Here is a 26,477-nt window from a genome sequence, read left to right on the forward strand (position 1 = left end):
AGATAGGGAAACAATACATAGAACTGAATAGTAGAGGAACCATAGAGAATAGGGAACAAGGAATGCTGGGAAAGCACAGGAATCTGGGAAGGAGGAAAAAACATAAAGAAAGGCACACAACAGACTGCAAAAAGAAGAAAGGACAAAGAAACGAAGAAAAACAGGTAAGAGGGTTCAGAGACCCCTGGGACAGTGAAAGGCAGAAGGAAGAACGAGGCCCCAAGCAAATCTGGGGCCTCGAAACGCGCAGGAGAGGCTGGGGGCGCGCCGCGTCTTAATAACGCGGTGCGCGGCCCGAGCCGAACGCCCGGCAGAAGTCGAGCTCTCGGCTCGCGCCGCGCGACAATATTTCCCCTTTCATTTCTTGATAACTACTGAACAGATTTACACCAAAATAAAATGTGTAATCAGTGTACCGAAGCCTACCTTTCTGTCAAATTTGGTGTAATTCCGTCTAGCCGTTCGGGCTGTAGTCATGTTCAATACTCCTATGGGAATAAACATGGGAAATGCATGTTTTTTGACACAGACCCCTTTTCATTGGCCCCAACCTGATGGATCACCCAGAAACTTTCCATGTGCAGCAAGAATCCCTGGCACACTTTTTGGGGAAATGTTTTGAAGATCCATCAAACAGCACCAAAGACATAGCCAAGTCAAAAAATGTGTTTTCTATGGAAACATGTTCTTAACTATAACTGTATTCTGGTGATCGCCAGTAGGATATATATGTAAGCTCGCTTATCATCTGAGCCCTGACATGGCAGGCCTTGGCAGGGTTGAGAACCCCAAAAATCAATACCTTGCTTCTCCACTTAGAGACATACGTAATCACCAGTCCTCAAGGAATAAAACTGCCACTGCCTCAATCGTCTTGGGTCAAACAAATGATTTATTCTTATGGATGTTGTCATAAGAATAAATAATTGGTTTGATCCAAGATGATTGTGGCTACAGCAGTTTTCTTCCTCGAGAACTGGTGATTACGTATGTCTCCAAGTAGATATATATATACATATATATGTGTATATATATATATATATATATATATATATATGTAAAAAAAAGGGTTACAGGGATGTTATAGTTAGGGTCAAATTCTAATTGTACCAAGTCACACAGTCACTCACACAGCCACTTACACACCCACACCTAGGCAGTGATACTGTGATAGAAATGGCAATGTGTTGTTGTTTTAGCACTGAATGTGTGCATTTGTTTAGGACCAGATCCATTGATCCGCTGTGCATCATCCTGGATTATAACCAGCAGACCACTTATTTGTCCGAGGATTCAGAACGGATCCACAGATCCACAAAATGTATTAAAAAAAGAAAGGACGTACAATGTGCAGAGCAGCCAAGCAGCCCTGCTGTGTAGCCATTTTAGTCATAGCTCGATTGCATGTTATTATAGCATTCTAGGCCTGCTGCTGTGCACTTTAATCTAGATATATTTTATTTGGCGTTATTTTATTATTGTTATAATAGCTATTTTTACGGTCTTGTTTTATTTATTTCTGTCTAACTGTTTTTGCCTAGGCCAGCACTATGTTCTCAAACAAGACATTCTTGCTCACTCTGTGCTTCTTTCAAGGCTGCAGTAAGATAGGTTGCCGATGAACATGGTAAAATGTTTGTCTCTGACATTCATAGAAAAACACACATCCTTATGTAGGGACATTTTCTCAGAACATCAGCTGTTTTATTATAAAAACACTTCCCTGTCCCTTACACGTTAGAGGGAGATTCCAGCCAGAGAACCACAACTGTATGCTGATTGCAGAATGCTTTGCTACAACTGCTCATGCAGACTTCAGGACTTTGCTCAGGTATGGGGGATGATGTTTTCCCAGGGGAACTTGAAGGGCAGAATTAGAGTATAACATGCTGTGCTCTATTAGGGCCAAAGTAGGAATTAGTCTATTGACTGGAGTGACAATATAGTTGTGTTATTTCTATGCTTTACTCTCCTTGTCACAATTTTAATCTTGTCATGTCATGTCATTTCGTCCTTGTTATTACATCACATGTTTTGCTATCTAAGATGCAGTTGCTTCATTAAAATCGTATTGAAGCATATACTGCCTCTCTTTGTCATTGTGTTTGTGAGACCAATGTAACCAAGAGAAAAGGATGAGACCTGAGTAACCACGGTTTCCCTGAGAAATCAATTATGTCATGCGCTCGGCTGACCTGTCATCTCTGCCCTTGGGTAGATATGAGGAACTGCTAGTTAGCCAGAGCAAAAACTGGATTAGGGTGACAGGTGTCACCTATAGTGAATCAGACTCAGGCCCATATTTATACTTTTTTAGCGCTGCATTTGCGTCATTGTTTGGCGCAAAAACAGTGCAAACTTGCAAAATACAATTGCATTTTGTAAGTTTGTGCTGTTTTTGCGCCAAAAAGCGGCGCAAATGAGGCGCTACAAAAAATATAAATATGGGCCTCAGTCTCCCACACCGCAGGTGATTCTGCCATCAAAATACAGCAGTATCATTAGAATAAAGAGAGCCTACAGAAAAGGTCCACTTTGGTATCCAAAGGTTAAATAGCAGACCAAGTAATGCTCTGTGTTTGTGGTAGTATGGGCGAGCAGTTAGGCTTATTTTGGAGAAGTGCTAAGCATTTGTTGTACTCACACTCTAAAAAATAACTTGAGAACCAATTTACAAAAATCTTTCCAATTTATATAAAAACTTTTTAAGACCCAGATCATCAAAATCGGGTAAAGTACTTTTCAAAGTTTAGCAAATAAAGTATTTTTGTGCCTAATTACTCACCATAAGAATGAATAGGAGAAATCGTTAGAAATACATATAAAATTAGGCAATGCTCTCACAAGTGTCACCTTCTGTTTTTAGGTTGAGGACATTGAAATGTCCTGTGGGCCAGCTAGAGAAGTTCAGGTGGTTCCCGGTTCAAGCGGAAGCAGCGGTTGAAAGTCTTGGAGCTGGTGCAGAATGGAAAAGGGGACCACATGGAAATTCCAGATGGTCCCCTTGGAGTGTAGAGGTCGCAAGGGGTTAGGGACCCCTAGATCATAGATATTTTTCTGATGCAGGGACTAAGGAGGCCGGGTACAGTGCAGATAGGTCAGCCAAGGGTCGTGCATCAAGTAGTTCTTTGGAGCCAGGTGCAGGTCACTTTGTGGGTGGCTTGCAGGTCAGCAAGGCAACTCTGGGGAGATCTTGGGTGTCCTGAAGTCCTGAATGGTGCTTGCTTCTGGTCTTTGGAGCGTTCTGTGTGGACTTTTCTTTAGGATGTCTGACTTTTAGGGTCCAGGACAATGGGCCATGGCACATCTCATCCCACTGGAGGTTGCAGTGCCACCAAACTTACACACAGGCAGGTTTTGTCCTCTGGGTCAGTCGGGTAGAATTTGGTCTGGCTGCTCAGTCAGGTTCATTAGTCATTAGCCGGTCAGTGAACTCGTCTTCACTGGTGTCTTGCCTGCAGGGTGCAGGGAGTTATGCCTTCAATCAGAGGGAGGTTCTTGGCGATTTTCAGAAGGCTGGATGTCCTCTGGGGTTTCTTAGATTCTGCTCGCTGTCCAGTCAACCCCTTGGAGGTGTCCTAGGTGCAGAAGGCAGGGCTTGGCACCTTTTCCTTCTTGCTGCAGGCCTTCTGTTCTTCATTCTTGGATCTTCTTTGTCACTGGTATTCTTGTGTCCATTGAATTGAATCTGCAGGTCTGGGGATGCTTTTTAAAGGCTGCATTTAGTGGGCATTAAGGGGCGTATCTGGTAGTGGCTGATGGGCCAATGGGCCAGCTACCTTAGGGTGGCCTTACCCATTATGTTACCACTTTTTGTGGGAAGACTTCCCATCCCTAATCCTGATTGGCTATTTCACTGCCATCCAAGATAGAGGAAAATGAAATGGAGTGGTCACCTTGCCTGTTACACCTGGGGGCTGAGTCTGAGGTCAGATTTTAAAAGCAGTAAAGCCTTTGAAGCTGACCACTGGGCCTTTCTGCCTCGGGGAAAAGGAGTAACACTGCTACCCAGGATAGGCTTTGTATTCTGGCTCCTGAGAGCAGAGGCTCTCACCCTAAGAGTCCAGATCTCCATCTGGTGGTGGCAGGCTGGTAAAAACTAGTCATGAACCATGCCAGACTTATTAGGTTTTGCAGGGGGCACCTCAAAGGTACTCCCCTGGGTACATAGTATAAAAATACAACACTATCATCAGGGAGACCATCATGTAGCAGGGGAACTTGTAATGACCAATGACAAGCACATGCATTTGCTTTGGCTTCCCTGTACACTTACTATGTCTTAATGTTCTGTAAAGACACAGTAAGGCCAGATTTGCTCAGGCAAATATATGCCCCCACCTACATTATAGTGTGCCCTGCCTTAGGGCTGAAAGTCCTGTCAAAGGGGTGTCTTACTTATAGTGCATGCAGTGTCAGTGAACAAGGCACTTTTGGGCAGTGTCATGTTGAGTTTGCAAATTTTAAATACACCTTGTCTTGCACTTGCAATGGCAGTCTGCATGAGGCTGGTGTGGGGCTCTCAGGGTGCCAAAGTGGTGCTGCAGCTATTTGGCTGCCCTCTTCAGTACCTATGACTGGGTGCCAGGGGTACCATTTACTTGGACTTACAAGGGTGGCTGCAATGCCAATACATAGTTCTGTTTTGAGGGGCTTTAGGAACCTATTTAGCAGGGGGCCCAGGGCACTTACAGTTCAAAACCACATCAGGTTCAAGGGCAAATGTGGGTGTGTTCTTCAACCAAACCCCAGCTTCCCACAGAAGTCTAACCTTACAGGTTAGTCTATTGCACACCAAAACAACATCATTGGTCATCCTGGAAAGAGGTTTCATTGCAGATGTCAGTTTTACTAAAAGTACTGCAACATACACCCAGTAGAGAGGACTTAGCAGACTGGTCACTGTGTCACATACCACTAGTAACAGTATTTTTTCTCTGGAGAAAGGTACCAGCAGAGAGGTTAGTCTGGTGCAAGAAACTACTACACTAAGCCATAACCCTAGAGAGAGGTCTTAGTAAACAGCTGAATGTAGTGCAAACTACTACTATGCACATTCATTACAAAGGGAATAGTTGTAAGCAAAATAGTCAGTATGTCGTAAATCACAACTATACTCAGCGATCACTGTGGAGTGAAGTCTCAATGAACAGCTTTGACAGTCATAAAGCACTACCATATACATACGTTGGCAAGGGACATGTGTCAGCAAAGAGGCTAGTTCACTCATAAGTAGTACAGTCACTTTAAAAGGGGAGTATAGTTCAGATGATATATGCTAGAAATACTAACACCCAGTAGTATAGAAAGAATAGCAATTTAACTTATGATGTAGCTATGTATATATCTTTCAATGGCAGTAACTTTTAGCACTCACACTCATTTGATTATGTCATCTGTGATGCCATTGTGTCATTGACAAGGTCATGGGTGAGGTAGCCCAGGTAACTATAACTGCTCAATTTCTACATTACTATGTTCTCTATGGCTATGTGTGTGTGCAATATGAACCTAACTATAGCCTCCCTGGTACTTTTCTTCTCAGTGAAAAAAAAAAATATATATATATATATACATATGTATATATGTATTAACTGAAAAAAAAACAAAGGTTACAGGGACGTTAGAGTTAGTAAGTAGATTTTATAAAACACATAGAAATTCACTAAAATTCACAAATTCACTAAAAAAACAAAGTTCCATCACTTCTGTTGTTGAACTGTTATCAGCCAATTAGAACTCTGCACAAGACCGGGAGGGGTTGCAAATCCTTCGCTTCTCTATATATAAAAATTTGGATTTGGATTGAACTTCAGCTTGTATTGATCTGGGGTCAGACCAAACTTCCTGGTTCAGCATGTCTTCATACTATGATAGGAATCTGTTTCCTCTCCCCCTAGGGACAGGAGCCTATCCCTCTCAGAAATTGGGATCAACTCCCATAGGAGTAAACCCCAATAGTGGGGCTTCACCCTTCTCATCTGGAGAGCCCTTTCAAAGATCTCCAGCCACTTGTCTGTATCATACCCCCCCTGGTAAACAGGGGCCACCCCCTTGGGTAACCTGGGACAAAATCCACCACCCCTGGACATCTCAAAATCTTCTTTGCTGCCACTGTCTCTTTATTCTGCTTTTGTCCACTTTTTCTTATCTAGGGACAGCTTTTCTGCCTCCAAAGCTATAGAGGCCAGCTAGGCTTCCAGCTCTCTCTCCGTGAGGAACAGGTTCACTCCTTCTGAAGGGACCTCCCTCCCCCAACTAGCTTTAAGCATGGGCCTAGTGACTGTCTGGAGTGAGGACCTGTCTTCCTCCTCCTCACTGAGGTTCAGGGGCCCTCTATTAGAAATGTGGTCTCTGGTTGGCAGTCAGTTCCCACTCTGTCCAAGCAGGGACACTCACACTAGTCATGGAGATTCACAGTTAGATAACCCCTGCTCACCCTCTTGGTTACTTGGCACAAGCAGTCAGGCTCATCTCAATGGCAATGTGTAAAGTATTTGTACCAACACACACAGTAATACAGTGAAAACACTACAAAATGGACACCAGTTTAGAAAAATAGGGAATATTTATTTAAATCAAACAAGATCAAAATGACAAAAATCCAACATACACAAGTCAAGATATGAATTTTCAAAAGAATAAGAGTCTTACTCTGTAGAAAACAATGGAAAAGTTGATTTTATACAAAGTACCTGGTTTGCGTAAAAAAATAAAGCCTCATGGGCGTCAGAAAAGTCAGCGATGAGTTGATTCCTTACTCGCAAGTGAGACTGTGCGCCATTTATTCTCCGGTCAGGTCATAATGTGTTGTTTTCCTCTCCCGTTAGAGAGCGATGTGTTGTTTTCTGGACAGTACCTCAGGTCCATGCCGGCCTGCATTGAATTTTTATGCCCAGCAATGATGCGTGAGAAATCCGGTCACATGGTATTGGAAAACAACGCCCTGTGGTGTTTGAGTCGTTATCAGCATCCACAAGTGGGTGTTCCGTCATTTCTCCGGCCGTGATTCATCGATCTTCCAGCTACAATGCAGGAGGAGTGTTGATTTTAGCAGCGAAGAGGGTAGTGCATCATTTTTCAGCCGCATTTCAGGTGGTGCGTTGAAATTTTCCCCACACAGTGTTCTGTGTGTGGATTTCAGGCCTTGTTCTGCCAACTTTGCCTCTCAAGGGGCCAGGGACTGGATAGGGCACCACTTGGCAGGGCAGGATTCTTGGCAGAAAGTCCAGGTGTTGGCAGAGGACATCTTTGATGGCCCTGAGACTTCAAAACAGGAGGCAAACTCAATCTAGGACTTCTGGAGAGTCTTTACAAGCAGGAATATTTCACAAAGTCCAGTCTTTGTCCTCTCTCAGGCAGAATCAGGAACTACAGGCCAACCCAGCAAAGCACAGTCACAGGCAAAGGGGCAGTACTCCTCCTCCAGCTCCTCTTCTTGGCAGAGGTTCCCCCTGATTCCAGAAATGTTTTTTTATTTGTTCTACTTAAAACTGTAGTGTGATACTGATCACAAGTACTGGATCCTACCACTGCACACCAAAAATGTTGAAAAGTTGATTATTGGTAAAGGCAGGTAAGTATCTACACTTAGCAATAGGACACTACCCTTCACTAGGTCCTGATAGGTCTCAATAATTTAACCCCAGCTCAGAACTTGGTAGCTTGGCAACGAGAAAACAAAGCTTATCTTAGGAGACAAAGACCCTCATTACGAGGCGGTCCTACCACCGCAGAGTCTGCAGTAAGGTCTGCCACATTACGAGACGCCAAGCTTCCACAACTCTGGCTGACCCACCGGTGCGGTCACGCTGCCACGACCATCGGTGAGCACCTCCAATCTGGAGGCAGGCCCCAGCCTGCCGTCCAAGTTACGAGGCTGCAACCCGTTAGGCTTTCCATGGAAAACACTGGTGGTCACACACCTGATGACAGAAATGGGGGTGTCTGTGTTACGTCCGTGGCACCTCAGTTTGGGGGGCAGCCCCTTGGGGAAGGGTCGCTCCCCATGGTTCACATTACCGTCGGACTATTTTTTTTAAAATGTTGAGAAAAATGACTTTTTTTTACCTCAATTTCAATATTGTTTTATTTCATCTGCTATTTTCTACAGGGAAACCTTATAGGATCTTCACAAATTACCCCTTTCTGAATTCAGAATGTTGTCTGCTTTGCAGAAATGTTTAGCTGTCTGGGATTCAGCATTGGTTTTAGACCCATTTCTGTCACTAACTGGAAGGAGGCTGAAAGCACTTTTTTTTTTTTAAATGGGGTATGTCCAAGTAAAATGCCACATTTGTGTTGAGAAATGGGGTTTTCTGATTCAAGTCTACCTGTTCCTGAAAGCCGGGGAGCTGGTGATTTTAGCTCCACAAATCCTTTGTTGTTGCCATTTGTAGGGAAAAAAATCGCAAGCCTTCTTCTGCAGCCCTTTTTCCAATTTTTTTGAAAAAAAAACGAAATGTTTGCTGTTTTTGGCTAATTTCTTGGTCTCCTTCAGGGGAACCCACAAAGTCTGGATACCTTAGAATCTCTATGAAGTTGGTAAAAAAGGACGCAAATTTGGCGTGGGTAGCTTCTGTGGACAAAAAGGTATGAGGGCCTAAGCGCAAACTGTCCCAAATGGCCAAAAAAAGGCTTGGCACCTGAGCGGGAAAAGGCCTGGCAGCGAAGGGGTTAAGAACTCTAATGCTCCTCACTTAGGCCATTGTCCAGTTTATGAAAAATTGATATTCTGCCCCAAGCAGAAGATTACAAAAAATCTACGGACCTTCAAGAAAAGAAAGGACAGACAGGCAATACAAACAGTACATAGAAGAGGAAAGTGGAAAATGATGATGAAATTAATTGTAGGTTACCAATTGGAAAACTGTACAGGTGTCAACAACTATGTGAATGCTGTTCTCAATGTACTGTTTCATTTATCCCATGTAGTGAACCAAATTGAACAAGAGTCAGATAATAGAATGTGTTCTGCACTATATAATTTGTCACAACATTTAGTAACTGACAGAAGTGTAGTACATTCAGCTTCAGGGATCTGACACTTTTTAATGTGTGTAAATTGGATCAATAGTGTTTAATCTAAACACTCAACAAGATGCACAAAAATTCACTTTGGTCATGCTTGGAGTTTTAGAAGAGGAACAAGATAATATTGATTATCTTTTAGGACTGAATTACAAATGGACCCATGACTGTGAAGACTGTTCTTTTACATTGTGCACTGAAATCAACTCTGAGTGATTTCTGTGCTAATTTTACCTGATTGTAAAAGTGTACCTGTTGAGAAACAGTACAGAAACAATAACCAAAATATGACTTGCCCAAACTGCATATCTCAACCTTCTTTCTACAAAGAATAGGAAAGTATATCATGGAAATGCTACAAGGCTGCAGGCCACATGGTATCAAATTGGAAACACAAATTATAAACTTTAAAGATAGCAAACTATCACTTTCATAAATAACTTTTACTACTTAGGCTATCATCTTTCAAGAAGGAGTTACTACCACCTCAAGACACTACACTGTATATTTAAAAAGTAAAACCGGATGGACAGAATGCAACAACATCAACCTCAAATGTAAACAAAAACTTCCCTTTAAACTACCAAACTCATATCTTCTCTTTCTTCAATCAAGTTTCTAAGGAAATATTATGGTTAAAAAACTGGTATACCATGTGTGAGCGCAGACTTGACATGAAATAATTATTTTATTTATTCCCACTGATACACTAACATGACAAATGCTTCAAATGAAAATAATAAATACATGTTAACATGGAAAGTGTGCTTGTTTAGTGTCCGCCTTCAGAGTGAAAGGCCTGCACATATTTTTTTAAATGTGTTAACTTAGTGATGACAAATAAAATATATTCTGTCTCTTTAAGAACATGTGCTTTGGAAAATAATGTTAGAATAAATGTAAGTAATTCTGGCGTATTCTGCACTGCGTTCGGCAGAACAAGGCTAGAGCTGATGTTGAATGTCTGCCAATGTTCCTTAAATGTTATGCTAGTAGAATGATTTCATGCCCAATGTATAACACACTCTTTGTTTGATTCTCAGACTTGTGTAAAACTTTTATTAATTAAATGTATTTCTTTCAACAAGTGTTCTCTGCTGTGTCTCAAGAAAGCAAGGTCATCAAGTGTAGTTATCTGTCTGCCAATCCAAGCTAAAGTGTCAAATGTTTACATAGAATTACAAGCTTTCTTTGTTTGAATTATGAGTTTAATCTGTTTTTGTACTAATGGAATGTGTTTCTCTTGAAGAGAAAAGAACTGATTTGAAAGTTTTAACATATCTTCCTGACTATCTTCCAACAGCAAGTGCATTCTGGAATGTGTTGAACAAAAGACCTTCACAAAACAGTACAGAGAAGACTGCAGGAAATAATAAATAATATTGTTTGTGCTTACACAAAAAGGAAGAGACAAAAGAATACAGAGGGGCATATTTATACTCCGTTTGCGCCAAAATTGCGTCGTTTTTTTTTTACGCAATTCCGACGCAAAACTAACTCCATATTTATACTTTGGCGTTAGACGCGTCTAGCGCCAAAGTCCATGGAGTTTGTGTCATTTTTTTGCGTGGACACCTACTTTGCGTTAATGAGATGCAAGGTAGGCGTTCCCGTCTAAAAAATTGACTACGAGGCATGTGCGCCGTGTTTACACTCCCGGGCAAAAATCACGCCTGGGAGTGGGTGGGTCAAAAAAAATGACGTACGCCGCTTTTGCGCCGTTTTTTAGCACCTGGAAAAGGCAGGCGTTAAGGGACCTGTGCGCTCTGAATGAGCCCAGAGGTGCCCTCCCATGCCCCCAGGGACACCCCCTGTCACCCTTGCCCACCCCAGGAGGACACCCAAGGCTGGAGGGACCCATCCCAGGGACATTAAGGTAAGTTCAGGTAAGTCATTTTTCTTTTTTTTTTTTGTGGCATAGGGGGGCCTGATTTGTGCCCCCCTACATGCCACTATGCCCAATGACCATGCCCAGGGGACAGAAGTCCCCTGGGCATGGCCATTGGGCAAGGGGGCATGACTCCTGTCTTTGCTAAGACAGGAGTCATTTCTATGGGGGTTGGGAGTCGGAAAAAATGGCGCAAATCGGGTTGAGGTGAAAAATTTGCCTCAGCCTGACTTGCCCCATTTTTTGACGCCCAAGCTCCATATCCCCCTACGCCGGCGCTGCCTGGTGTGCGTCGTTTTTTTCCACGCACACCAGGCAGCGCCGGCGGCTAACGCTGGCTAACGGCATTGATTAAATACGGCGCCCGCATGACGCTTCAGAATGGCGTTAGCCGGCGCTAATTTTTTTGACGCAAAACTGCGTTAGCGCAGTTTTGCGTCAAAAAGTATAAATATGGCCCAGAATATTTAAGTTAATAGTGGAATATTTTCTGGTGTGCTGATGTTTTGGGATTGGATGATTTATGCACACATGCATTTTTCATCCAATCACAGAAGTTTAACAAGTTTAATTTAATGTTTGTGAATCAGACATTGGGGTGTGCATTATTTTCCCTGGTTTCCATAGGCTTCACTTCTCATTCTTATGATCTGTCACTTTGACATTTCATGTTTTACCAGTCGGTCCACTGACATTCTGGTTCTTTATTATTTTGAATTATTTTCTAGGCTCCGTGCAAACATGCTGGTGCCTATTTTAGCTCCTAGGGGCATATTTATACTCTGATTGAACTGAATTAGCATCATTCTTTTTACGCTAATTCAGTGCAAACTCAAGGCGATATTTATATTTTAACGCAAGACCCGTCCAGCATCAAAATATTGGTGTTAACGTAATTTTGTGGATGCCTTAAACCTCCTTGCTTCAATGAGATGCAAGGTAGGTGTTCCTATCCAAAATATGACTCTAACCCCATGTTTATCCACCCAGGCAAAAAAGACTCATGGGAGGGGCACCCAAAAAATGACGTTAACTCAGATTTGCATCAAAATTTAATGCCTGGGTAAGGGCAGGCGGTAAAATGAGGCAAACTCATCACTACTTTTGGAAAACACACAGAAGCAACATTACCAACCCACAGGAGAAGATGAAGGTGATAATGATCTAGCTTGCGAATGCAGAGGACAGCAACAACTACAGCAATCATCACCACCACAACGTGGCCCACAAAGGAAACGCAGAAGGCAGGAGAGGGTCTTCAGAAACAGGACAACCTCCTTGGCCTCAGGGACCAGGACATCATAACGACCTACAGACTGAACCGGCTTCACCAAATTCAGCCACAAATCACAGCCAGCCTGCAGACCCCACACAACATACCACCTGTGATGAAGCTTCTAGCTGTCCTGCACATGCTGGCAATGGGCTCATTCCAAACAACAGGTGCCCTGGTTGCTGGTGTCTCACAGCCGTTATTCTCTGCGTTCCTCCCTAAGGTGTTAGACGCTATAATCTCCCTGATGCCCCATCACACAACTTCCCTAGCACCCAGCAAAAGCAGCAGGAAACAACACATGGGTTCTAGCAAATCCATGGCTTCCTGCATGTGCTTGGTGCAATTGACTGCACCCATGTCCGACTCGCACCACCTGCAGCAACTGAGCACTTATACCGGAATCACAAGCACACACATTCCATTAATGTACAGGGCATAGTTGACCTCCTGTGACTATTCATAAATATTTTGGCCAAGTATCCTGTGAGTGTCCATGACGCCTTCATATTCTGGCACAGCAGGATCAATGAAGAATTCCTGGATGGACAATATAGAAATGGCCTTCTTCTGGGTAAGTCAACAAACCTAGCAATTTACACACAACACACCAACACTGTAGAACACAAAACCTACATCACTACATTAACACATGGCAAGGGTAACACAGATCTGCATGTAACAACACATATGCACCATGCTGTAGTACAGTACATTCAGTGCATACCACAAACATACACCCACATGTACATAACACACCAACTACTTGGCAGGCAGACCACATGAAGGACAGGTACAGATATGCATCCTTTGCTAACAGAAGAACTGCACAGACCACTACAAGTGCCCACAGGTTGCCTACTAAGCACACTTCACACACATTACACCAAACAAAGAATAGCACAGCCATGTTGATGGCATACACCATCCTCATGTTACATAAGTCTCATATAGGCACAGATCCCTCAAAACAGGCAGTGCAATTCACTGCCAGACCAAACATCAAATGCCAGACAACTGCTTCATTTAACAACTACATCTCATCAACACATACCTGACTTGCCTGTAGTGTGCATAGACATCTGCCTGATGCATTGGCTCACCCACATAGAATACAAGATCAATGCCAATCACATACCATGTGCCAGTTGTGTGATACGTGGCACCATACCTACTGTAATGCCACTTCACATTCACCACTTACTGACCCACAACACAATAATGTCTGTAGCATAAACAATAAATGGCCCACCATGGGGCAGAGTCACTGTCAGACAGTGCAGATCATGGATGCCATAGTGGGACCCTGTAGGAGGATACAGGACATCACTGACCTCACACGCACTGTGCCAAGGGATACATTTGCTAAGTAGATGAACTCCATCCCATAGCCTGCAATGTGCATGTCAGGAGTTGGTGGTGTGATTTTCCTGCATTTTGTATTTTGTGGTGTCCCTCCTGTCGCGTTTTTACAATTTTCGGCTGTACTTTGTCCTGGTGTCTCTAAATGTGTGTATTTTTTGTGTACAATTTTACTTGTACTGTGGAGTGTCTGTCTGGGATAGTTGTTAAGTTGGGTTAGTTAGGTTTAGTTATTGGGCCTTAGGTTTCCTTATTATTCTTTTCAATTATTTTTACTTTAATACTTTTGGTCAACCTGTACTTGGTTAATGTGTCTGGTTACGGGAGGTTGACAAGGATGGGAGATGAGGAGTTGGGTGGCTTTGTGTGACTGGTAGACCACTACCTGCAATTGATGTTGGAGATGGGGGGGCCGTGTAATTCAAGGTTACCGGACCGATGTGAGGCGGCTGTTGTGGGGCAAGGTGCCACTTGAAGAGGATATTTTGGAGCACCCGGAATGAGCATCAGCTGAAGCTTCGCTGGGCAGATCTGGTGGCCAGGGAGCAGGATCTGCTTCATCATCTTGGTGTGGTGAGCGGTGGCCCTTGTTGGTGAGTCTCCCATTGGCATACTATTTACTGTTCACCACTCTTGAATGATAAAAGCAGATGTGTTGGAGTGCTGCATGCAATGCTTGTGGACAGGTTGCATGCAACCAGAATGAAGTGTAACTGCGCCAGTCTAGACAAGGAGTTCACATGTCCTACCATTATACCAATGCTGGTCAGATGTCTGGTGAGTCATGCACAACCATCATTTAGTCACACATTTCAGGGGCCATGGCGACACTTGTGCCCTGGCATAGTGTCATGTAAGATACGCCAAGACACCACCAGCCTACCATATTTAACTGGATTGTGTAAACAAAGTAGGGCAATACATGTATAACACTACATTGTCATCATTTCACACATTATCCCTGCCATAATGTTAGCAAAGGGGGATTACCTGCCTTAGGGGGCAATCTAAATGGGGCATTTGATACCATCAGACAACTTTGCCACATCAGCCATGGATTACTCAATGCATGATCACCGCAGACTAATAATTGAGCCCCATGTCCATCACAAAGTGGCACTGGGTGCCTTGCAGGACAATCCAGAATACCTGAGTCAATTGTCTTGCCAAGCACAAGGATAGTGTCATGTATTTGTCACCCAGCTCCCCTCATAGTATGGAGTTCCATCTTCTATAAATTGGCCACATATGGTTGTTGTAGGGGGTACCACTACATGAGTCTCAGGCCCATTGTAATTGTGCAGATGTGTGGCTCTTGCTCACCTGAGTGTCAGTGTCATTGTGAGTTTGCAGGATAACTTGGGCACTCCTCTAAAATAGTACACACTGCTATATGTTGTCCACTAGTAGTGACAGTGATATGACACTGAGCATGGTTTTCCATCAATATCTTACAGGTGGACAAGCCCTCTACACCATCAGCAAAGTGGCAAATTTTGAGGACCCAGATGTATCCAGTAAGCGGGATAATGTGTGTCCTGTGAAGTTATCCAGGGTTTGGTGTGAGTGGGTCATGTGTGTTGCGCACAATGCCAGATGTGATAAGCTGTCAAAGTAGGCTGGATGGTGACATTGTGTCTCATTTAAAGGTTCCCCATGCACGAGCAGAGAGTCATATCTTGTGAGGCTTGTAGTGCTGAATGGGCAGCATCATGTAAACAAGGTGATGACAAGCCAATTTTGGGCCTTATTTATGTGAAGTCGACCCTGCCTTTGCATTATTACACATGGCACAAAATCAATGCACTCCTAATTTGGTTTGTTTCCTAATCTTGTTGTGCATTGCTTTGGTGTCACTGAAATGATGCTAAGGCAGCATTGTCATTGCATTTATCAGGTCCATTGTCTTTTCCAGAATGTGAACTGGAGTGCACGTGCTATTAGTTTTAGAGTGTAAGCTAATAATCTGTACATACTCAACACAGTGCTGACACAATGCTGACACTGATGGTTACCTGCCACAATTTAACAGCTGCCAACACGAACAATGAGTAACTGTGAGCATTCCAGAAGAGGGCAGTCTGCTGTAGACACATACTTGCAGTGTAATCTGGGTTCTGGAGGATGGCACGCTGCTATCGCAGAGAGAGAGATCCACCAGGGAATGGAGGGCATTCACCCAAGGGGGTCCCACACAGGCAATGGGCACACAGAGGAGACCAAACTCCACAGCTGTGCATCGGGACACAGCTGCCACCACCACTACGTCCCCAACTACAAAACCGTCCACATCTGTACCACAGCCCACACCACCTGCTGGCATCGACCAGAAACTGATCCAAGATCTACAGAGGGATGTGACACTGCCAGCTGATGATATTGCCCGAGAACTGTTTCACAGCCATTCCTGCCATATGTAGTGGGTGAAGCATAAATTTGTTCTACATTCTTTACATACTGAGTAAATTGCTTGTAGTGGCAAGTTACCAATGTGACAGGTCCAGCCTGCTATTTCCCCAGTGCCTGTTCAATTTATAATTCTCTGCCCCCAGGGAGCATCCTGACTGTATGATGGAGTGGCGGCTGCCTTACGTGGATGTGTTGTCAATGTGCAGGGTGGTGGTGCTACTGTCACATGTCTATGTACTGTTGGGACCATTGTAATGACTTGTATGCTGTGAGATGCAGCACACATGTTTGGGCAATGAGGCAAGGCAGTTGCAAAGTGTTACTGCAAGGGACACCACCATGACGTTACTCCAGGAATGGTATTGATTGACTACCTAGTCTCTGAAATCTTGGTCATGTTGGTAGGGTTGAAATGACTATATACAAGGGGTGTTGCGATGACACAACCAGAGGTTCAGTGATTATAAATGACATCCATCCCGTGTGCAGCATATGCACATGTAGGTATTTAGGCCTGGTGACGACATATGTCAAGGTTGTGTATGTGTTATGGTGCATGGCACAACCAAGGCGTAGGTACATGTGTAGCTTACATCAGCATCCTGCAACTTGATTAATGTGCACTGTGTCCCTCTGCACTCCTTTGACATGCATTGAGTGAGTCCTATGTGCCTCCCACTTCTTACACTTGATATTTCAGCATGAATTTCCCCCATGCAACTTACCCTGCATTTGTGGTGTTTCCTGGTAGTCTGCACTGTCCTGTCCTGCGATTCCTGTGACAGGTTCCTACGGGATGACTGTTGCAACCACTGCCACAACCTCGTCCAGGTCCTCTTGTGGTGCTGGACTCCCACCTCCAGTTTGCAGTGCTGCCTTCCTGTTCCTAGCCATTTTTTCCTTTGTCCTTCACTTGCAATCAAGCCAGCGTTTCTTGCACTCTGTTACAGTTCTCTTGACCTCTGTCACACTGTTAATGCTGTCTGCTATCTGCTGTCAAATTGCCTCTCTCCTTCCAATTGGCAATTTTGAGGTGATGAAGAGTTGATGTTGATGCTCTGTCACCTCTCTCACCAGTATTTCATACTCCTCCGCACTGAAACAACACTTTCCCTTTTTCTTCTCCCTCCCTTGGGTCTTGTCTTTGCCCTCCTGGCTAGTTCCTGGTTGATTGGTGTCTCCCTGGGGTCTCTCCTGGCTTTCTGGGTCCATTTTGCCTCTCATTTGCACTGTTTTCTCCATTAGCGTCTGTATTTGATGCTGATGCGGGCAAAAATTGTGTATTTCCGTATTGCGAGATGTTTACGGTTTGTAAAACGGGTTAGAGTCATTTTTCCGGCGTTAATGTCATTTTGCCTTACGACAAGGTGCAATGGTTTAGCATCTAGTAAATTCACTCTAAACACATTTTTGCGCCACCCAGCGTCATAGTATAAATATGGCACCCGGGTGGCGTTAAATGATAGTACTAGTCAGCACTAAACTTTTTGACGCAAAAGTGCCTCAGCGCAGTTTTGAGTCAAAAAGTATAAATCAGGGCCTTAGTGCTTAGAGCTTATAGTGCTATGCTGCCTGCCTTAAATAATTAGTTTGATGGTTCAGAAAATTTGGAGTCCAAAGTTTTGAATTGTCACCCCTTTGCAGTGGCCCAGTCCTGATGCTGAGGCCCCTCTGATGAATCTGTAACCTGACTGCTTTTCACCTTAAGGAGAGGTAAATGTATGAATTCAGTGAATTTGTTTTTGTCGTTTTGTGTTGTGGGATACCAGCTGCTCCTGTTTAAAATTCTACTGCTATTTGTGACAGTTCCATAACTAGATGTTTTCTAAATGTATGTTACTAAAGTTTGCCTGATGCCCAACATGCTAATGCTAATTTGAGGTTAGTGAGATGTGTTCTCTATGTTTATGACTTGACATTGTTTATTACTGAATCAAATGTATTTTATCTCTCTTGCACAGATACACTTTATTGATTTGTGTTCTAACTATTGAGTGTATTGTTTTATTTTCTCTATTTAAACTAAGATTTTTCAGAGCGATTCTCCAGCCTGTGATGCTACTTTATTTGTACCATTTGATGTTGAGAATAATTTTTGTGACTTTAGTATTGTTAATACAGGGAAATAAATATTTTAATTCAGACTAAAAGGTGTGGTTATTCATGGCCAAATGGGTCATGGTGCATCATATATTGATTCTTTGGTGAATATTATTATTGTTTAATGTTGTTGTATGTGTCAATAATCAATGTGTCAATCAATGTGGTAATCAATATAATACACACGAGTCAAAAGGTTCATAGACCTTAAGGCAGCGTCCAATCACTCACTATTATAAAATACTAAGATGAGACAAGGATCTGCACTGCAACATATGTTTCCTCAACATGCTTCCTCTCTGGTTTAGACATTATTTGGCCTAATAAGGGTAATGTCTTTAAAAAAACATTGTCGTGTGTCAAGAGTCCTTTTAAGATTCTACAAAAAAGTTAATTTATCAAATCTATACCCCACTATCCAAATAAACTGTAAAAATGGAAGAACATACTGACATTACAGCAACTACAAGTTGAAACAATAATATTTCTTCAATACTTTACATCCTAATTGAGGAGAAAAACTATTGAGTGAGTATTTGATTACATGCATTATCAACATGTTAGATAACATTTGACCTACAAGGGGTGACTGCTAAAACAGAATACTTCTTTACATTTATTTCTGATATTGTGTCAGATATAATTATTCAAGAAAAATATTAAAATCTAGTTGTTTAAATTACTGCAGTAACTAGGGAGAAAGTCACTAATTAAAGAATTGTAGTGAGTGCAATGCATACTGTCACTTATTTATAGAGACCTGCTGTACAGCTTTTTTTTTTTTTTTTTACAATCCATTGTTTGTTTTTCCCCCACTGTTCAAAGATGATGCTTCATAAAAACCATTGTTATACGGTGAAGAAGTATAAAAGCGGAGAGCAGTGAAAAAATAAATAAATGTTTAAAAATAGTGCAATGACTATTATTATGTTTGTGTAACTGTGAAGATTAATTACTAACATATATTTTTTCTTTTGTTTTTTTCTAATAGTTGCTGTAGTTCGACAATATTAGGTACGTCAAAGGTAAATATTTTTGAAGCACATAGATATTGGTGACAGGTACCATAAAGACTAGTTTTAAGATAAACATAATCTGCTTACACCTTTGTATTACTTTTTTATCCTATTTCACAATAACAATTTTTGTTTAATGGAAGCATCATTGAGGTAAGTATACAACGCTTTAATAAATAAGTCAACTAATACCTCATAGAAACAGTCACAGTCTGAGTATTAACTCATACACTACTCGTACACCCACTTACTCACGGAAACATCAACCATGCACTAATTCAGGTGCTCATACACCACTCATACAATCACTCACTAACTCATACATGTACTCATTCACTCAGTCAGTCACCTACACATGCACTCAGTTAATCCTACATACACACACTCACCAATTACTCAATTATCCATACATTCTCTTATACACTCAGTCACCTATGCACTACATAAGCACTCACTCACTCACCCATACATGCACTCGAACACTCATTGAGTCACCCATGTTCCACTCTCAGACTCAATCACCATATATGCATTCAAACACTCAATCAGTAGACCACTTTTGCTTTCACTTATTAACAGATGCATGCACTCACACACTCACTGAATTACTTATATATGCAAGCAAGACTCAGTCACTCACCCATAGATGAAGTGATGCACTCAGCCAATGTCCCATTCACCCCGCATCCATTCACTCACTACCGATACACATATTGAAATACTCATTGACTCAGACATTTCTACCCTGTCACTCACTCACTCACACAACACTCATTCATTCACTCACCGATACAGAACTCATGCGATCACTTACTCACCATATACCATTCATACACTCACTCACTCATCCACATGTGACTCATACCCTCACTCACAAACTCATACATGCACTCATCCACTCAATCTCCCATACATGCACTCAATCACCGATACACATACTCAGCACTCACTCAGCCATAAATTCTCTCATGCACTCCATCACACACCTATGCACCACTTATCCACTCACAAACTTACCCATTCACACACTTAAAAACAAATTAACTCATTGATGCACTACTTTTTACCATCACTTACTCGTACACCACTCATGCATTAATTCACTCACCCATACAACACACATGCGATCACTCACTCATTCATACATACACTCATACACACGTTGAGCCATTGATGCACCTTTCGTACCCTCATTCACTCATCCATACACCACTCATCAATTTCAGTGACACACTGATACAGCACTCATGTACTCAGTCAGTCACTCACTCACCCATACAGCACTCATGCATTAATTCAGTCACGCATACAGCACTCATGGACTCACTCACACATGCACCACTAACACAGTCACTCATATACACACTCATACACTCACTCACTCACTCATACATGCACTCATACAATCTTCTAGTCAACCATGCAGCAATCACACACTCAGTCACTCACCCATACCCCAATCATACACTTACTCAGTCACAAGTTTTTTTTTTTTTTTTTTAATTTGTTTTGTACTTTTGAAACATTTTATATTTTTTTTCTCCCTGCTAACTAAGTGGCATCATGGGTACAAAGACTTGAACAAGCAGCAAAACAAAGTTACAAAAACTGAGATTCCAAATTAGAATAAACACTTATGCTCATACATCGCTCATACATGGAGTACTTGAACTGACTGTTCTCCAGTAGAGATCACCTTGCTGCAGTCCATACAATACATGGTCATCCGGCAAAATTCTAGTGCAATGTCTCCAACTTGACTCTGTGCTACTACAGACACTTTCTGTCCTGGTGTGGATGGTGTTGCTTATGCTCTAGATGTTCCACCAGCTTTTCTCTCCCTTCTAGCTCTTTTTAATTGGTTTGAATGATAGCTTTTCATATGACATAGCATGGATGTTGTACCACATGAGTACTTTTTATTTGATCCTCTTGAGACTGTCTTCTGACAGAGAGACCACAAAATTAGCCACTGTTTTTGACTCAAGCTTGGAATTGTGAAAAAAATTACATGCAACACTGGTTTTTCGCAATCAAGACCTTCATTTGCAGACTCTTCATTGTCCTGGTGTTCAGTATCTTCCTTGTGTTCTGACTATGGCACCCAATCTTGTTGGCTGCCTCCTGTTGTCATTTTTGTGGGTCTGAAAAACTCCAAACACAAATATGTAGAGTCACTGCCTCTGTAGTTGGAGACAGACCTCTAGAGAATGGTAAACAAACAAAAGGAAGCTTCATTAGCAGAGAAATTGGTCTGGTCCCTATGAAAATGCTTCAAAACTCTCTTGTCCAATCATATTGTTTTCTTTCTTGGTCACTGATTATATCGGGCAAGCTATTACCACTAGTGTTGCCATTCACCACCATGTGCAGCTGTGTTCCACTGGGTTCTTTAATGTTGTACCGTCCTCACTAAAAGACATGCACTTTGACAGGATGCATTTGTTCAATGACAAGGCTGACTCCGACCATGAGAGGTTTTATAGAGAGCAAGGGTACAGCCAGTTCCTTGGGTCTTTCCGCCGTCTTCTCCAACTGTTTCAGTGTTCCTTCCATGGTTTTGTGTGAAGCACCTCTTACTGCTAGCCTGTCAACATCCTCATGGGCCCTGCAAATCTGCGGTCGCATCCAAGATGCCTATCGCACACGCACCAAGGTCAGCATGCTGCCCAGTCCACAATGTCTCTGCAGCCCCACCTGAAAAATCTCTTTAGCATGTCCTCGATGGAGCATGGCCGCACAGTGGATGGCAGAATCAAATAGGCTGCCAGTAGACAACATTGGACAGTTGCATCCTGCAGATAGTTTGTATGGGGTATGCTCCCCCATTCCTTTCTTCCCCTTCGCACCTTCCACTGTCCCCCCAGTGAATGAAAGAGGACCATCTCTCCATTTTATGGCAAGCAGTGCAAGACCTTCTGGGAAAGGGATTATTGAGAGGGTACCAGCACCAGAAGCAGGTCATGGATGTGATTCCATTACTTTCTGATATCCAAAAAGGATGGAAACATCTGGCCTATATTAGCTCTCCACCCTCTCAACGTCTTCATCTGAAAAGAGGTATTCAAGATATTCACAATGGCTTCGGTCTTGTCTGCCCTCAACCCTGGAAATCAGATGGTGGTTTTGAACCTAAACAACACCTACTTTTACAGTCCCATGCTGCCAACCTATAGCCACTACCTGGGGTTTATGGTGGGACAGGAATATTTCCAGTATGATGTGCTCCCCTGTGGTCACACCAGTGCCCCACGGCTGTATATGCAAGAGATAGTGGTGGTGAAAGCTTATCTTCGGAAGTCTTGGGCTCCAGCCTTCCACTACCTTATTTACTGGCTGTTGAAGATGGACCCACCTCAGGCAGTCATTGGCCACCTCCAGCCTATGGGGTACACAGTCCACAGGCCAAAGTCATATCTCACTCCTCAGATGCTCCCCTTCATTGAAGCCATCGTGGCCAGGGTTCAGTTTTGTGCCTTTCACCCAGGAAAGAGAGTCCAGGATGTTCAGGCTATCATCTTAGCCCTTCAGGCTTATTCCTGGATATCATTGAGGTTGACTCTGAGGCTGCAGGGAGTGATGGCCTCCTCCGTCCTGCTGGTCGACCACACCAGGTGGCCTATGTGGGTTCCTCAGTGGGATCTGAAGTCTGAGTGGGCCCAACATCAAGGAGACTACTCTGACCACGTTCATAATTCAGAGGAGATTGCAAAAGATCTGTTGTGATGGTTGTTGAATTGCAATTGCAATTTGATCAGCGATAGACCCCTCACCCTTCCCCACCTAGAGCTAACAGTGGTGGTTGATGCATTATTTCTGTGTTATGGTAGTGACCTGTAAGAGGTGAAGATCAGAGGCCTCTAGTGTCCAGCAAAGTCCTTGCTCCACATATGTCTTCTGGAGCTGAGGGCAATCTGCTGAGGGCTTAAAACCTTTTAGTCATTCATGAAAGGGAGGATGGAACAGGTGCTCACAAATAACACCACCCCCCTGTGGTACATCAACAAAGGGTGGGGTCACAGACTTTATGCCAGTTGGCCTTGCACCTCTGGAAATGACTGAATCACCAAGACATTTTCCTGGTGGTGAACCATGTGACAGGATCATTGAATGTACTGCTTTAGTATCTTTTCCATAATGGAAATGCTCATGTCCTGAATTATCTGATGTGCACTCCATTCAAACCACTTCACAGCTGTCCCTTATGACTCCTTACTATGAAGACTGTGCTCCTCAATGTCATCACCTTGGCATGGTGAGTGAGTGAGTGAGCTTCCGGCTCTTTGTGTTAATTCACCTTACACTACTTTCTTCCCAGACAAACTGGATCATGCTCTGCAGACTCTTCATTGTCCTGGTGTTCAGTATCTTCCTCGTGTTCTGACTATGGCACCCAATCTTGTTGGCTGCCTCCTGTTGTCATTTTTGTGGGTCTGAAAAACTCCAAACACAAATATGTAGAGTCACTGCCTCTGTAGTTGGAGACAGACCTCTAGAGAATGGTAAACAAACAAAAGGAAGCTTCATTAGCAGAGAAATTGGTCTGGTCCCTATGAAAATGCTTCAAAACTCTCTTGTCCAATCATATTGTTTTCTTTCTTGGTCACTGATTATATCGGGCAAGCTATTACCACTAGTGTTGCCATTCACCACCATGTGCAGCTGTGTTCCACTGGGTTCTTCAATGTTGTACCGTCCTCACTAAAAGACATGCACTTTGACAGGATGCATTTGTTCAATGACAAGGCTGACTCCGACCATGAGAGGTTTTATAGAGAGCAAGGGTACAGCCAGTTCCTTGGATCTTTCCGCCATCTTCTCCAACTGTTTCAGTGTTCCTTCCATGGTTTTGTATGAAGCACCTCTTACTGCTAGATTGTCAACATCCTCATGGGCCCTGCAAATCTGCGGTCGCATCCAAGGTGCCTATCACACACGCACCAAGGTCAGCATGCCGCCCAGTCCACAATGTCTCTGCAGCCCCACCTCTAAAATCTCTTTAGCATGTCCTCGATGGAGCATGGCCGCACAGTGGATGGCAGAATCAAATAGGCTGCCAGTAGACAACATTGGACAGTTGCATCCTGCAGATAGTTCGTATGGGGTATGCTCTCCCATTCCTTTCTTCCCCTCCGCACCTTCCACTGTCCCCCCAGTGAATGAAAGAGGACCATCTCTCCATTTTATGGCAAGCAGTTTAAGACCTTCTGGGAAAGGGAATATTGAGAGGGTTCCAGCACCAGAAGCAGGTCATGGATGTGATTCCCATTACTTTCTGATATCCAAAAAGGATGGAAACATCTGGCCTATATTAGCTCTCCACCCTCTCAATGTCTTCATCTGAAAAGAGGTATTCAAGATATTCACAATTGCTTCGGTCTTGTCTGCCCTCAACCCTGGAAATCAGATGGTGGTTTTGAACCTAAACAACACCTATTTTTACAGTCCCATGCTGCCAACCTATAGCCACTACCTGGGGTTCGTGATGGGACAGGAATATTTCCAGTATGATGTGCTCCCCTGTGGTCACACCAGTGCCCCACGGCTGTATATGCAAGCGATAGTGGTGGTGAAAGCTTATCTTCGGAAGTCTGGGGCTCCAACCTTCCACTACCTTATTTACTGGCTGTTGAAGATGGACCCACCTCAGGCAGTCATTGGCCACCTCCAGCCTATGGGGTACACAGTCCACAGGCCAAAGTCATATCTCACTCCTCAGATGCTCCTCTTCATTGAAGCCATCCTGGCCAGGGTTCAGTTTTGTGCCTTTCACCCAGGAAAGAGAGTCCAGGACGTTCAGGCTATCATCTTAGCCCTTCAGGCTTATTCCTGGATATCATTGAGGTTGACTCTGAGGCTGCAGGGAGTGATGGCCTCCTCCGTCCTGCTGGTCGACCAAACCAGGTGGCCTATGTGGGTTCCTCAGTGGGATCTGATGTCTGAGTGGGCCCAACATCAAGGAGACTACTCTGACCACGTTCATAATTCAGAGGAGATTGCAAAAGATCTGTTGTGATGGTTGTTGAATTGCAATTGCAATTTGATCAGCGACAGACCCCTCACCCTTCCCCACCCAGAGCTAACAGTGGTGGTTGATGCATTATTTCTGTGTTATGGTAGTGACCTGTAAGAGATGAAGATCAGAGGCCTCTAGTGTCCTGCAAAGTCCTGGCTCCACATCTGTCTTCTGGAGCTGAGGGCAATCTGCTGAGGGCTTAAAACCTTTTAGTCATCTATGAAAGGGAGGATGGAACAGGTGCTCACAAATAACACCACCCCCCTGTGGTACATCAACAAAGGGTGGGGTCACAGACTTTATGCCAGTTGGCCTTGCACCTCTGGAAATGACTGAATCACCAAGACATTTTCCTGGTGGTGAACCATGTGACAGGATCATTGAATGTTCTGCTTTAGTATCTTTTCCATAATGGAAATGCTCATGTCCTGAATTATCTGATGTGCACTCCATTCAAACCACTTCACAGCTGTCCCTTATGACACCTTACTATGAAGACTGTGCTCCTCAATGTCATCACCTTGGCATGGTGAGTGAGTGAGTGAGCTTCTGGCTCTTTGTGTTAATTCACCTTACACTACTTTCTTCCCAGACAAACTGGATCATACTCTGCATAAATATCTTCCATGCTCAACCTAAAAAGCACCATCCAGAAGGACTGCATGCTGCCCATTCTGCCAGGGTCAAAGCTACTACTATTGTGCTAGAATGCAGAGTTCCTGTTCTAGACATCTGTCAGGCACCTACATGGGTGTCCCTTCATAAATTCATGAAGAAGTATTGTCTGGACAAAAAACTGAGGGAGTGTGGACTTCTTGGGTGTGTGCAAGTGTGAGGTATGCTTATGTTTGGGTGATGTTGGTTGCATGTGTGAGTGTGGGTGTTTGCATGTCGTGGGGTGCTGAGAGGTAGAGGTGCTGGGTGAAGGAGTGATAGAAGTGTGTGTGTCTATTTGGGTGGTGTCTGCGCATTTGCTTGTAGTGGTAGATGTGTGTGCATCTGTTGAGGTGGTGTCTGCAATTATGGTGGATGTATGTGTGTCTGTTTGGGGTGGTGTCTGCAGGTATGGTGGGTGTGGTGGGTGTGTCACTGACTATTGTGGTGGAGGCTGTCGGTATGCTTGATGTGGTATGTGGTATGGTGAGGGTGGTGAAGGGACCCTGGGTTAATAGTGGCTGATGTGTGTGTGGGTGACTATTGAGTGCATGCACACAAGTGTGTTTTTTGGTGATTGTGTTCATATATGGTGCTTTTGCGTGTTGAGATGGGTCAATGTGGAACGGTCTGTGTGCTTGGGATAGGTAGAGGAGTGGGGATTTGAATTGGGAAGAGAGCGGTGGAGGGGAGATGGAAGATGGGAGGTGACTTGCTGCCATCAGTGAG

At 43.5% G+C, this 26,477-nt stretch overlaps 1 long non-coding RNA gene across 1 annotated transcript in view; it reads left to right on the plus strand.

The window, feature by feature from the left end:
- The window catches only part of LOC138249185 (uncharacterized), a 599,643-nt gene that overhangs the window by 119,268 nt on the left and 453,898 nt on the right, over positions 1 to 26,477 (plus strand). Inside the window, exon 3 of the long non-coding RNA XR_011194766.1 lies at positions 19,054 to 19,087. This is a non-coding gene — a long non-coding RNA (uncharacterized lncRNA). The remainder of the gene's footprint in view (positions 1 to 19,053; positions 19,088 to 26,477) is intronic.

This window comes from Pleurodeles waltl, chromosome 8 (assembly GCF_031143425.1).
Source record: "Pleurodeles waltl isolate 20211129_DDA chromosome 8, aPleWal1.hap1.20221129, whole genome shotgun sequence".
NCBI lineage: Eukaryota > Metazoa > Chordata > Amphibia > Caudata > Salamandridae > Pleurodeles > Pleurodeles waltl.